We start from the raw sequence: 15,074 nt of genomic DNA, 5'->3' as shown, positions 1-15,074 counted from the left end.
TATAAACTTCTCTATCTTAGCTTCCCGTAACTCAAGAGGAAAGAATCTATCGAAGAAAGCATCTTGGAATAATTGCCAAGTCACCAGAGCGGTATCTTCCTCTCTACCCTTATTCTATATCTGCACCCAATCATAGGCAACATCCTTCAATCGATAAGAAGCCAGCTCCATACTTTCTTTCTTGGTCACGTGCATAATCTGTGTAATTTTCTTCATTTCATCAATATACATATGCGGGTCCTCACCTACTCTCCACCTATGAAACTCTAGCGGATTCATTCGCATAAAGTCATGAATTCATGCTGCTGCCGAATCATTTTCCTGCGTAGGTGAAGCATTGGCCTGAGTATTGGTGGTAACTACCGGGCTAGCATCTGAAAAGCTACTCAAAATTTGGCATGGGATACCATCTCATGTAACGAATCAACGGGTTGAGGTTGGTTATTGTTTCCACGAGCTCGACGTGTAGGCATTTTTTTTCATAAGAATGCACGAATTAACATAAGAAGAAAATAGTTGTAAGCATGATAGACTCTTATAGAAAGAAAGAAATGACTTTTCCTAGAATGCCCCGCAGCCTCTTGATCATAGGTGTGGCACGCTACACACCGATGCTCAAGACTCTACGTAACGTGGCTTGTCAAACTCCCTAGGACTCTTCACAACCTTAGGTTCTGATACCAAGTTTGTAACACCCCAAAATATCATCCCGAGATGCCACACGGTGCCCAAGGCTACACGTAGCCTCAAGCTAACCCTTTAAGACAAAACACTACCCTTGGGTTCCAACACAACAACATACATGCTATGCTAAGGATATATATATAAGTACATATCATATCACATCGCACATGGCACAAAATATCATTAGACTATACATATATGGAATGTCTATACACAAACCAACCCAACAATACACTAGTTTAACATAGCCTCTATAGAACAAAATGAACGAGTCATTAGGACAAACCCCCAACTGACTCAACAGACCAAAGGGATCACAAAATAATAGCACCAAAACTAGCAACTTGGTCCTCAAACCATGAGGAATCACCACTTAAGGAACGTAGATGCGACACTCGGGTATCACTATCACGACTGCGACTGAGTACCTGAACCTATATCATGGTAAGAATGTAGCCCATAGAGAAATATGTGGGTTAGCACAAGATATGTACTGAGTATATGGGGGCGTAAGCAAAATATAAATAATATCATCAATTTCATAAAAATGTACATACAGACCATAATGACACGCCTTGCTTGAGTGACATTGAATCATGCAACTCATAACATCTTAGATAGGAAATGTAGGAGAAAACTCATAATCATTATAGATCATCATAAGAAACTTGACTTACCACATCAAAACTCGGAGTGACTCGGTATTTCAATAAACATGACTCTTATGGACAGGGGAGTTTTCTATAACCGATAATCCCACGTGAGCTACATGGAATAGCAATGTTTAAAACCCCCATTGGTGGGAGCATCATACTCTTTGCCAGGGAGTATGACCTTAAAACAACAATAATCATAATTGGGATCTCTGGCCAATAATATCATCATCAAACAACCCTACGGTGGCACATAGGTTTAGGGAAATACCAAATTTCCCTCTCGGTGCTAAGTACTACTCCTCGACAAGCTCAGAACCCATTAGGAAATCCACCACAATATCACAAGGGTCTATCATAAAGACCAAATCAAATCTCTTTCTCATTATCAAATCATATCAATTTGTGGATTCCTAACTCGACACATTTTAGCTCAAAACATTTTAATCTTCCTCGACATCAACAAGGTATCAATGCATTGAACCATAACCGACTCGACATTTGGACAAGGATATGAAGATTCCATACATAATATTTTCAATAATTTAACTCATCAAAACCATTCGGAAAATACCAAGACTTATTGCAACTTCAATATCAACATTTCTCAATTTGCCATCCAACTCTCATTTAAAGGTACTTGAGACATCAACCCATAGTAGGGATATAGAATTTACAATATCAATTATAAATTTATAATAAGGAAATAGTGGAATGATAGTATAAGTCAAGGCTTAACAAATTAAATCATCATACTCTCATAATCAAATACTTTTTGGACATAATTCCATCTCAACATCATACACATATCGGATGACATAATCCCATAGCTCAAGGATAATAATATAAGATATAAAACCATATTTCCAATTCATGATAAAATATGTAAAATCTTATGTCAATGTAATTCAACAAAAATATCGGGCACAAGATCGAAAGAATAATCTTGTTCAAAGCCCGACATACCTAAAAATGGAAGATAAATATAAACTTCTGACTCCAAAACATTATTTACGGAAATAAAAGTTGCTTCTCGAAGCCCTTAACATGATCAACTCGAATCCCAAATCAATTTAAAATTTCTATGGTTCAATCAAGAGACATAGAAGGATGAAATTTGGAGTAGTAGGTTTGGGGTTTGAGCCTTAGGAAATTTTGGAGAAAAATGAGCTATTGAATGTTCTTGATGGTCTTAAATCCATGGTTACCCGGATGGAGTTGAGTGGGAATGGCCAAAATACCCTTAAAAATCAAATAATATTAAATCTATCCTTTGGTGGACTATTTTGATAGGCTAAAGTTGATCGACTATAACTTTTTTCTCCGATGGCCAAATTAGATGAAATCAATTTCATTGGAAAGAGGACTTTCAGAGATTTGTGTTGATATATAGTAGCTCACCCAGATCATTATGTACAAGGAGTTATGATCGTTTGAAGTTGACCCTAAAATTCGCCTGGCCTTAGTATTTTTTTCCTGCACATTTACTGTTCACCATTGTTCACGGTTAGATCGAAATGATCCTAACTCATCGCTTGAGTGTCCGTTTTGGATGATCACATATCGTTGGAAAGCTTATTCGATGCTCTCGTGATGAGGGGTCGTATATCTAGAAATTCCACATAGAAAAATTATTAATCACGATAAAGAACAGAATTCAACACATTTTCATCCGAGATCTTAACATAAAATTTTTCTGAGGCATCACACTAAACCACCCAATTTGATCCATAAAAAATACATAAATAAATATACCTCTCCCTCAGTTCTATTGGTCAAATTTTCCAACACATAAATATACTTCCCTTTCAACATGCAGAGCTATTAGGTTGATTACAAATGAATAAAAAATAAAAGGAAATAAGATAACACCGAAGCAAGGAATCAGAGAAGATGTCTATTAAAAACTCTTCTCTTGTTCCAATTATTTTCAAATTTCAAAATTTGGTATACATCTCTATGTGCATGTATATTCTAGAATCTGTGGATAAGTTTTTTGATCAAATTACATAATAAAAAATTTATGTAGATCAAAATTATATGTAAGACATAAGAATGAAGATATGTCAAAATTGGTGCATAAGGAGACCTCTTAACTTGATCATCTAAAAAAATATTCAGTGTACCTAATCTATTGAATTTGATCTCTACGTGCCATTTTTCATGAGCTTTGCACTGATGCAGATCGATGGAATGGGAGAGGGATAAATTTTTTTATTTATTTGTATTGATGCATATCCAGAGTATAGTTTTCTTGTTTCTTTCTTGTTAAATAAGAGGGAATATTGTTTGGCTGATGAGATTAACATTTGATTATTTTTAACAGAGAAAACTCCCCCTAGAGATGACATATTTAAATATTTGAGATGCAAAAGACGACTGGTAAATTTATCTCTGTATCTTCTTCATTTTTTTCTCCTTTGTTGTTCCACTATAGGTTATGCAGTTGATGCAATAAAATCTTTTGACATTGTGTATCATTTGTTGTTATTTTTTGTATATGAACCAGGGAAGCAATTAAGGAAATGGTTTTCCATGGGGCACCTACAATAGTCATAGCAGTTGCCCTGTCTTTGGCGGTTGAAATTACAAATTTAGCTTCTTTTAAAGGGACTAATGATGATACAACAACTCATCTATGGAAGAAATTGGAATACCTTGTCTCAAGGTAATTATTAAGTAGCATTTGTTAAACTGGTTTCTGCTTGTCTTTAAAACTTACAAATCTCTAGCTTATCAAATTGCTTATGCCTTTTTGGAAAGTAAGAAGGACATGGTAAAAATCTGAATTTCCTACGTGCATACGACCAACGACTGTTAATCTTTCGGATGCTGTTGTTAAGATCAATGAAGTTATAGACAAGGTTGCTGCCCAATCTAAAGAAGCCAGTGTTGTTTTTTGGTTAACATTTGGCATTGAAAATTATCCAAAGACACCTTCTTTATGAAGTAGAGAAGAAGAGAAACTAGTGAAGAATGGTTCAACTTATTTGCAGGTAGTTGACCAACTAATTTTATTAACCTGCCCTTTTTTTTGGGTGCATGACACTTACCCCCTATTTTATTCCATCAAGCGTACAAAGAAGTCATTGAAGTTATGCTCGGGGATAATTTTATTCCAAATAAGGCAACTGGGTCATATGGTGCTAGTTTTCTTTAGAGTCACCTAACATACTCTTAGAAGATAACAATCTTGACCTATTGCAAAAGCGAAAGGTAAGTCTGTGTAGATACAGTACTAATTTTTCTTTTAATTCACATTTTTGTGATTGGATCAGTGACATACTTGACCTAAATTACCTTCTCCTATATCTTAAGTGTAACTAATCTAAAGTTCAAGTGTATATTTTTGTATGGTGCAACAATACTATGAATATGTGTTAGAACCGAATGCTATTGTTGACTTTCTTAGTTCTTTAGACACGTTGTGGAATTCTTCTTTAGAAAGGGTTACCTTTCTAAATTGGAAATGTTCCTTTATTGGTCATAAAAAATGGTTACCTTTTACTTCTCAAAAAAGGTCATATTTCTCATATTCAATGGCCATTGGGTTTCTATGAAAGTCATGACAGAGAAGAAATAGGAAGAAATTGTGAAAACCATGATTATTTCTATATGGCTAATTTTTTATTTTGTTCATTTTGATAGTCTAGAAATGGCTATATATGTAACTAATCCTGGTGTTATCCAGGCCCTTTATGCTGAAGGAATTTTAGAAAGGGCTTACTGCTCTGAAACACATCCATTCAACCAGGTGGGTACATGACTTCTAGCTATTTCTAAATTTAACTTTTTTCTGCACTTTTAGAAGTAATTTTTAACTTATAGTTAAATTATGATGAATGGAACTAAAAGTGTAGTGCGTATCTAGTTATCCTTGGTAGATACATCACTTGGCATTTTCATGCCTTGTCCTTTTTTGTTGGTTACTAGTTGAGCAATTAGGGCGTAGTGTGGTGGGTTGGAATTGATGATGTAATTCAGTATTTTCTTTATGTTGCTACTATTGACAATCTATGAATTGCTTCAAAAATAATTTATGCTTAAAGTTTTTGTGACTTTTCAATTACAGCAGCATGCAACCTGGCTGAATCTATCAGTATAAATTGTTCATGTAGACTAAACTCAAAAGTCTACCCAGTACATTTTTGAATATGCAAATCCCTCTACCAAAACATTAGAAAACACTACCTAGTCCCCCTTGACCTCATTATAGATCTGTCCCCAAACTATAAAACTTTTCTTTACTTGATGCTTCTCATCATTTTTTTGATAATGGAATAAATTCTAATATTAATAATTAGCACTAGATGGTACTGAAAAGGTTACACACACTAGACTTGTCCAATTACATGACCAAAGACTCTAGCATGTCCAGAAAATAAAAACCCAACACATCAGTAGGAAACAACCCACTATTACAAACCAATAATTCTGAATACATTTAAATTTTATAACGATGCACAAACTAAATTCCATATCAGAAAAAAATTCTCCCCTGCATGATTTTTGAGGATAGTCATCTTTTATCCTAGTGTCACTTGTCTTTTCTGGCAACTTATGGCCAAAACTTATTCAATGGTGTAAAATGGTATATTTTACAATGTTAGATTTAAGGCTTACAACATTGCTAGGTGTAAATATGGTGCAGAAACGTGGTATGATTGGGTTGAGGTGCAGTTGGATTTTGATGAGGAGACTTGAGGTTAGGTTTAAAGTCTGAAAGTAGTTAGTTAAAGTATTGATTGAAGCTTCAACGGAACAGGGGAAGTACTTGGGAGATGGAACTTTAAAGACTATTTCTCTGAATTCTTTTGCACTGTTATTATAATGAAAGTATTACATCAAAGCTATTTCCATTTGACAACAAAGAAAATCAGTCATTATTACATTGGAATCTGCATACAAAGGAAGCTGGGGGAGCTTTGCACATAATATAGCAAAATTTATCTATGAACCATGGAAAAGGAGTCATAGAAAAGCATCCTAAAGCATCTTTGGATGAGGCTTTCAACAGCAATAGTGGATGGCGAAGGCAATGATGAAGGCATAAATGCATATTGTAGATGATTGCATAAAGATAATAGGTGGAACATTGATCTCCTAGAAAGATTTTCTGGATAGATTCATCGTCTAAAAATTCTAGAACTCAAAATCTATCACAGGAGGCCCTAACTATGATATGAGGAGATGGACATGCAATACTTGGAAGTCAGACATTCATTTATTATTTAAGTTCTTTCTAAAATATCGACAAAGCATGTCTTGTTGTCAGAGAAGTGGATCTGGAAATAGATAAAGTTGAGTCCTGACTGGTGGAAACCATCTATAGTTTGTTGGCCAATAGAAGTAAGAAGAGATTGGGTATAAATCATGCTCCTATACCCATAAAGATGTGGTAGCAAAAAAATTTTAAGTAACTCAAAGATTAATATAAAGGATTTATCAAGATACAAGAGGAGACCTCCCTCAAAACCATTTGCATTAGGATCACATTAAGGTGAAAGAAGATGGTAAGATGGTGCAGAGGGAGATAGAAGTGACTAAAGAGGGATACGTGCACAATATTTCGATCTGATGCAAGAATTTGGTAACTGTAAAAACATAAGAGGAAAAGAGATAAGGTAAAGACTTTGATCCAGTGGATTATAAAGTACAACTACCCTTTCTAGTGAAAGAATTGGAGAGTCTCAAGGCAAACCATGTGGAAGCTCTGCAGGATGGGGAAAATTCAAATTGGATGACACATTGATAGGATTCAAAAGGGAAAGAGCCATCCTTTACTATAGTGGGCCAAATTATAAGGGGGAATATTTTGTCCTTGGATTTGTAGACACAATAGAAGTAGAAAAGTCCTAGTATTTTAGTTTTGAAGCTAATTAGACATAGTTAATATCGAAATTCAAGCAAATATCATAGCTCAATACACAATAAATTTGATCAAGAAGGGAAAAAAGAGAATGAAATCATCCTATGTATGAAAATATGGGGTATCAGATTGGTACCAAAAGTGTACATTTTATTCATCTGAGAGATACAAAATTCAAAGTACATGAAAACAAATGCACACAAAATTAAATTGCTTGATTCTAGCAGATATAAGAATCAAGATATGATCTTATTTGATTTAATTACCCAAACTATCTATAGAAAATCAGATACAATTTTGATTAGATCAATTAATATCCTATAAAATTAAATCTTAAATATTCACAAATCAACATGTAAATATGTGTCTTGCCTAACTTACTTGCAAGAATTTTAAATTTTAGTTTAAACTAGCCGTTGTTGGAAATGTCTGTGATATGCAGATTTGATGGTATAAAAGGCATGTTTCTTTAATCTTCCCTTTTATGAAGTGCCTATCGACTTTAACATGTTTTATTCTGTCATGTTTAACTGGATTGTGAGAAATATCTATGGCCTCTTTATTATAACATCTCAACTACATTGGTAAAATGAAATGGTTTTTTAATTCTCCCATCATCTTCATGAGCCAAAGCATTTCACAAATCCCATAGGCTATAGGTTGTTATTCAGCTTCAACTCTGCTGTAGGCTATAACATTCTGCTTTTTACTCATCTAGGTCACAAGATTTCCCCAAATAAATGTATGATATCCAGATGTAGACCTCCTGTTAGTAGTCGAACCTATCTAGTCTGCATCTGTAAAGCTTTCAATGCCCCTATGTTGACTCTTTTTGAAAAATAATATTTTTCTGTAATGCCTCAAATCTGATACTCAAAATGCTACACGGTGCTAGTAATCCGGAAGGACCACAAGTTAACCTATGACTAATATCTGTAACTTAGCACTGCATAATATGCTGTATAAATGTGGAATAAAAAGGTTGAAAGGCCATAAGGTTCAAATATCTGATAAAACATAATATCTGAAAATACGATATATCAACACCAAAACTGAAATAAAATGTCTGAACATGCTAGTCTGAAAGTCTGTAAACTATCTAAAAACTTTAGAGTTGATGGGACATGTCCCCAACTAACTTCGTCTACTAAAAACTAAAATAATAAAGTAAAAAATAATGATTCCATCCTCGAATAATAAGGACTCAGTGCAAATTTGTTACTGATGGCTGAATCTGAAGCTAAGTGCGATCGGGAACTTGAGCGTCCGAACCTATGGTATAAAATGCTATAGCACAAAAAAAAAGTATATGTCAGTACGTCTAAATGTACTGGTATGCAAAGTGTGGTAGGCTGAATGCATGGGTTTCATATGCATGAACAATACTAACTGACTGAATAACATGAACGTGAGAATACATGCATGAATACATAATTGTATAAGAGATCATGATAATACTGACTACTGAGTCTGAATGCTGATAACATGAGTTTTGTATAGCTGATATACTGTTAACTAAGTGACTGTGTCTGAAAGTCCTTATTCTGATGGAACTAGTTGAGTTCCGTATTGAACTGAGTGACTGTATTTGACAGTCCTAAATCTGAAGAACTATTTGAGTTCTTTTACTTAGACTAAGACTGAGACTGTGGGAATTAGTCATCTAAATAATATGCTTCTTTTCTGTAGAGAGTTGGGGTTTAATCTATAACCCCAATTGAAAAGGTGTCAATACCGCACCACCGGTAAGGACAAACTGTGAGTGACCCTCATCTGGCAGTGTCCCCAAAGGAAAATGGTGGGACCATTAACTTTCAGTGTTAATCCACCTCATCAACCCTCAACTTTCAGTGTTGATGTCTCAACCTATGTTGGATACATAGTTTTGGAATGAAAGGATTGCTTCTAAGGGTCACACCCTCTACTATCAGTGTGTGCCCTCATCCTTAGGTTCGCTCGATGCTAAATCCTACTCCCAACTGAATAGACACTGAACTAATTATACTAAAATGAACTGGACTGAATTCATTGAGTTTCGTGGACTGATAGAATGTTACTAAATTTTGTTAACTGACTTAGTTCATGAGATTACTGAGTTTTCCTGAGTCATGTAACTTATTGAATTCTACTGAGTTCTAAAACTGATTGAGAATACTACTGATCATGGCATGACTGAGATTATCTAAAAAATGACACTGGCTCTAGGGACACAACTAAATTATCGGGTACAAATACCCCCAGGACTCGATAGTATAATACTGATAAGACATTACACTTTTTGAACATATGTCCATAGTCAACAATTTATAGTATAAACATTGGGAATTTTCATGTAGTTTTTGTATGTCATAAGCTTACAAGTGAATAGGAATACATATAAATATGTGATAATTTCGTAAGTCTAATCTCATGAGCATTCCACTAAACCATTATAATGTATAACAATAACATGGAGGTCATTGTGAACATAAGGGTAAAGCATGGATTCCTCAATTTGGTCACAATTGAGTCATAAAGCATAATTCTTATTCTTTTAGGTATTTTAGCAACCACCTTGCATGCATAACTTGAGGCTTAGGAACGAAGATTAAAATAATACATCATGACAACATTTTTCACTTTAAATACAAGAATTCCAACCACATGCCAACATAATTTCATTATATGTATTAAAGATTTCAACTTGGTAATCATACAACAACATAAACTTTGATATAATTCAATCCATAACATGTAATTCAAAATTTATATTTTTGAAAGGGTTTCTTTAGCTTCATGGGTGAAAGGAACCCATCAATGAACACTTTAAATACCATAGATGGAAGTTTCTTGAAGATTAACGATGGAATCTCCTAGATTGGAACCTTCAATTGAAAACCCTAGACTTGTTCTTGAGGGAATTTGAGATAAACAACTATATTTTGGTGAAAACTAGTTGAATCTCGTGTTATAGGCTTATATAGGGGTGGAAAATTGACCCTTTTTACCTTAAAGATACGGACATTTAATGACTGAAAATTGGGCATTGATGTGATTGGCACGTCGATGGCATCGATGCGATACCAGATGTGTCGCGCCATGATTTCACCAAGCCTTAGTTATTTTTATTGGCAGTCCCTGCAACAATATTAACCAACATGATAATTGATGCGGCGCACCAAGATCGCATTGGTCCACTATTTTGGGATACTAAACATAGTCTAAATATGTTCTGAAAAATCTAAAACTCTCCCGAAAACACCTATCGACCTCTCTCATCATGAATCAACAAAAATATGGACCATTAAGGGACATTAAGGTCACAAAGTAAATTACCGACTTTCGAAGGCCTAAAATAAACTAAGTTTGAAAACTTAGCTAGAATTTTCTAAGTTTGAGACCCCTTGACAAGCCTAAAAGGATGAATTAAGTTTAGAAATTTTGTAGGGTCATACAATATCTCCCCTAGGAAATATTCATCCTCGCAATAAGATGAACTGAAATGGGAGAAATTATAAGTTGAAGTATATACTGATTATGAACAACTAAAACATGACTACATGACTGATAAAACTGATTTACTGAGATTCATACTATCTAATGCATGATTTCATGACTGAGATGATACATGGATGCATGACTGGGAGTACTGATTCACTTGTTCATGAATATATGATGCACGAATACATGAATGACATGATACATGACACATGACTGAATATGCAATGGTAGTTGATACCAAGTTTATAATGCAAATCTGAGCATGAAATTGAATACCAAGTTGTAACTGAAATTTGAATATGAAAATGAATAAGCTTTAAGGAAAGTTATTACCTTTGGTTGAGTCTAAGTTTGCGGAGAAAAGGTAAGGGTACTTGGTTCGCATGTTTGCTTCTTCTTCCAAAGTAGCTCCCTCAATGGACTAATTCCACAAACGAACTTTGACTAGAGGAACTTTTGTGTTCCTCAATCCGCGAGTCTGGTAGTGAAGAATTTCGATTAGAATCTCTTCATAAGAGTGGTTGTTTTGAATTTCTATGCCCTGTATAAGGACTACAACTGCTGGGTCACCTATGCACTTCTTAAGCAAGGAAACATAAAACACTGGATGGACTGAGGCTAGATCCGAGCAATTGTGAATTTTGAAGGGAACGACATATCGGGGACTGAGCCTTCCCTTCTTGCCGAACCACTTCACTCCCTTTATGGGAGAGATTTTCAAATAATCATGATCACTAATCTCAAAATCAAAATCTTTTTTGCACACATCTGCGTATGATTTTTGTCGGCTCTAAGATGTCTTGAGCCTTTCTCTGATTAACTGGACTTTCTCTAAGGTATTGAATATCAAGTTAGGACCTACTACTGTGGCCTCACCCACTTCAAACCAACTGATTAGACATCTGCATCACCTATTGTAGAGAGCTTCGAATGGAGCCATCTTAATGCTCGAATAATAGTTATTGTTGTACGCAAACTCAATCAAAGGCAAGTTGTCATCCCAACTACCCTTGAAATCAATTGCTCAAGCTCGTGGAAAATCTTCTAAAGTCTGGATGGTTATTCTACTTGACCATCTATCTAGGGATGGAAGGTTGTACTGAGGTAAACTCGAATACCTATACCCTTTTAGAATGCTTTCCAAAAATAAAAGGTGAACTGGGTATCTCTATCTAAAATAATAGACAATGAAACACCGTTTAATCTAACCAACTCCCTAATATAGAGTTTGGCGTAATCCTCGGCTGAATAAAAGCTATGGATTCGAATAAAATGAGCTAATTTGGTCATCCTGTCTTTAATGACCCAAATTGAATCATGCTGATGATGATTACGGGGCAAACCCATCACAAAGTCTATGTTGACTTCTTCCCACTTCCAAGTGGGAATATTAAACTCATGTATAGATCCAAAAGGCTTCTGATGCTCTATCTTAACCTACTGACATGTAGAGCACTTAGCCACAAACTCTGCAATATCTCTCTTCATACCACTTCACCAATAGATCTCCCACAAGTCACAGTACATCTTAGTGGCCCCTGGATGAATAGAGTATCGCGCACCATGCGCTTCTACAAGAATTCGTTGCCTTAAGTCATCTACATCTGGCATACACAGACGACCCTAACAACGCAATACACCATCTCCCCTTTGGGAGAAAACCTTAACCTTCTGATCTCTAACTAACTCTTTCAACTTGACTATACTGGAATCTTTATCCTATTTTTCTTTCACCTCAGAAGCTAGAGATGATTTTGAGTTATTCTGAACCCATATACTATCTTTTGCAGAATCGACTAAGTGGATACCTAGTCTAGTATGCTGATGGACTTCCTGATCTAACTTCTTCTTGCTATCCACAACATGGGAAAAACTACTTATAGACAGTCTATAGAGAGCGTCGACCACTATATTGGCCTTGTCCGGATGATAAAGGACACTCATGTCATAATCTTTCAAGAACTCTAACCACTTTCTCTGACGAACATTTTGATCTTTCTGAGAGAATATGTACTGAAGGATTTTATGATCTATGAACACATCTACATGTACCCCATACAATTAGTTTCTTCAAATTTTTAAAGCAAAAACTATGGCCACTAACTCCAGATCATGAGTCAGATAATTCTTCTCATGGGGTTTAAGTTGTCTTAAGGCGTAGGCTATGAACTTACCATGCTACATGAGGGAACAACCCAAACCTACTCTACATGCATCACGGTACACTACAAACCCATCTGAACCATCTTTCTTTTGTACGAATAAGACTGGTATACCCACGGGGACACATTGGGTCTAATGAATCCCTTATCCAGTAGATCCATCAACTGCTCTTTTAATTCTCTGAGTTTTACTGGTTCCATTCTGTATGGAGGAATAAATATAGGCTGATTATCTAGAGAAGATCAATGTTGAAGTCTATTTCTCTTTCAAGAGAAATTCCTGGAAAATCTTCGGGAAAGACATCTGAGTATTCATTCACTACTGGGACTGATTCAAGACTGGGAGTTTCAGAACTAGTGACCTTAACTCAAACAAGATGATAGATACATTTCTTAGATATCATTTTTTGTGCCCGAAAGTAGGAAACAAGTTGATCTCTAAAAGCTAAAGTACTACCCCTCTACTCTAGGACAGGTTCATTCGAAAACTGAAACTGGACAACTTTGTTTCTGCAATTGAGTGTGGCATAGCAGGATTGAAGCCAATCCATGTCGAGAATAACATCAAAATCAGTCATCTCTAATTCAACTAAGTTTACTGATGTAACTTTCTAAAATACCATAACTGGACAGTTCCTGTATACCCGCTGGGCTACGATAGTTTTACCCACTGGGGTAGAGATTGAAAAGGGCTCTGCTAGAATTTTGGAACTGACTCCAAAATCAATTGCTATATAAGGAGTAACAAAAGATAAAGAAGCACCTAGATATTGCAAAGTGTAAACAGGTATATGAAAGATCTGTAACATACCAGTGACCATATTAGGAGAATTTTCTTGATCTTGTAGGAACGGAAGAGCATATAGTCTATTTGTGCATTGCCCATTGGCAGCGCTGGAAGTGGAACCCTACTAGTTTGGGTGACCAAACTGGTTGAGGAACGGTTACGCTAACCCTGAAAGCCTGACTGAGGACAATCTCTGACCCTGTAGCCTAGCTTGCCACATCCAAAATAGACATCACTTCCAGCTCTGCAAATACCCTAATGGTTCTTACCAGAAGTCTAAAAAAGAGGATGAGTGTAGGCACTACTAACACTGCCCTGAGGTTTAGGGCCTAACGCCCTATCCCTACTGTTGTCTCTAAATTTTAGCACTAGAGCACTGGTTGAGGAAGGAGCTGGAATAGATGACTTAGAGTGGAACTAAGAATAATTCCCACCCTCTGACTTAGGTTGAGCAAAGTTGAAACTACCTATCCTTGCTCTCTTATTATACTTCTCTCTCATCTTGATCTTCTGCTCTTCTATCTATTGAGCATTGATCATAAGCCTCGCTATGTCCATCTCACTAATTAACATCGCGGAACTGCACTCTTTGACCATACTATCATTCACTCTAGAAACAAACTTACTCATCTTAGCCCTGTTGTCTGCAACTACATGAGGAGCGTATCTAGCTAATTGAGTATACTTAAGAGAATACTCTTTCAATATCATGTTGCCCTTCCTGACATTGATAAATTCTAACATTTTAGCTTTTCTCATCTCTATAGGAAAGAATCTATCCAGAAATGCAGTGGCAAACTTCTCTCACTCAATAGGTTCTGCATCTATAGTCCTCTCTGCCTTTCACTATTTGAACTATATGTGAGCCACATCCTGTAACTGATATACAGCTAGCTCAATACTCTCACAAGCGATAACCCCCATGATTTCTGTAACCTTCTGAACCTGATCAAGAAATTCCTGAGGGTCTTCATCGGACTTAGACCCAAAGAAGGATAGAGGATTCATTCAGGTAAAGTCCCAAATCCTGGCTACAGCTGAATTAGCCATTGAGTTAGCCAAATGACAGCTAGTCATTCATTCAAGGTAGTAACTGAATTATCAAGAGTAGTGAATGCAGCTCTGAACTCTGCATGAGAAACATATTTGTCCAAGGGATCTTCTTGGACGGGCTGAGGGGCTGACTGATTTCCATTTCTTCTTTTGGGAGGCATGTTCTTTAACTGAAAAGGGAGAAACGGATTAGACTGAGAGTTAAATTTGAGCTCATGCTCACTGGCATGACATGGATACGGAAAAAAAGGAAATTGTTCCTAAAATATCTTATAGCCTCCTGTACATAAATGTGGCGCGCAACACACCCATGCATAAGATTCTAGTAGATGCTGTTTTTTAGACTTCCTAGGACACTGTTGAACCTGGCTTTGATGCCAAGTTTG

General features: G+C 36.0%; 1 pseudogene; it reads left to right on the top strand.

Moving 5' to 3' along the window:
* Positions 1-5,151, top strand: part of LOC107844856 — a 48,445-nt pseudogene extending 43,294 nt beyond the window's left edge.
* Positions 5,152-15,074: the final 9,923 nt, after the last annotated feature.

The sequence above is a fragment of the Capsicum annuum genome, chromosome 10 (genome assembly GCF_002878395.1).
Source record: "Capsicum annuum cultivar UCD-10X-F1 chromosome 10, UCD10Xv1.1, whole genome shotgun sequence".
Classification (NCBI taxonomy): Eukaryota; Viridiplantae; Streptophyta; class Magnoliopsida; order Solanales; family Solanaceae; genus Capsicum; species Capsicum annuum.
This window is presented reverse-complemented; position numbering and strand designations above follow the sequence as displayed.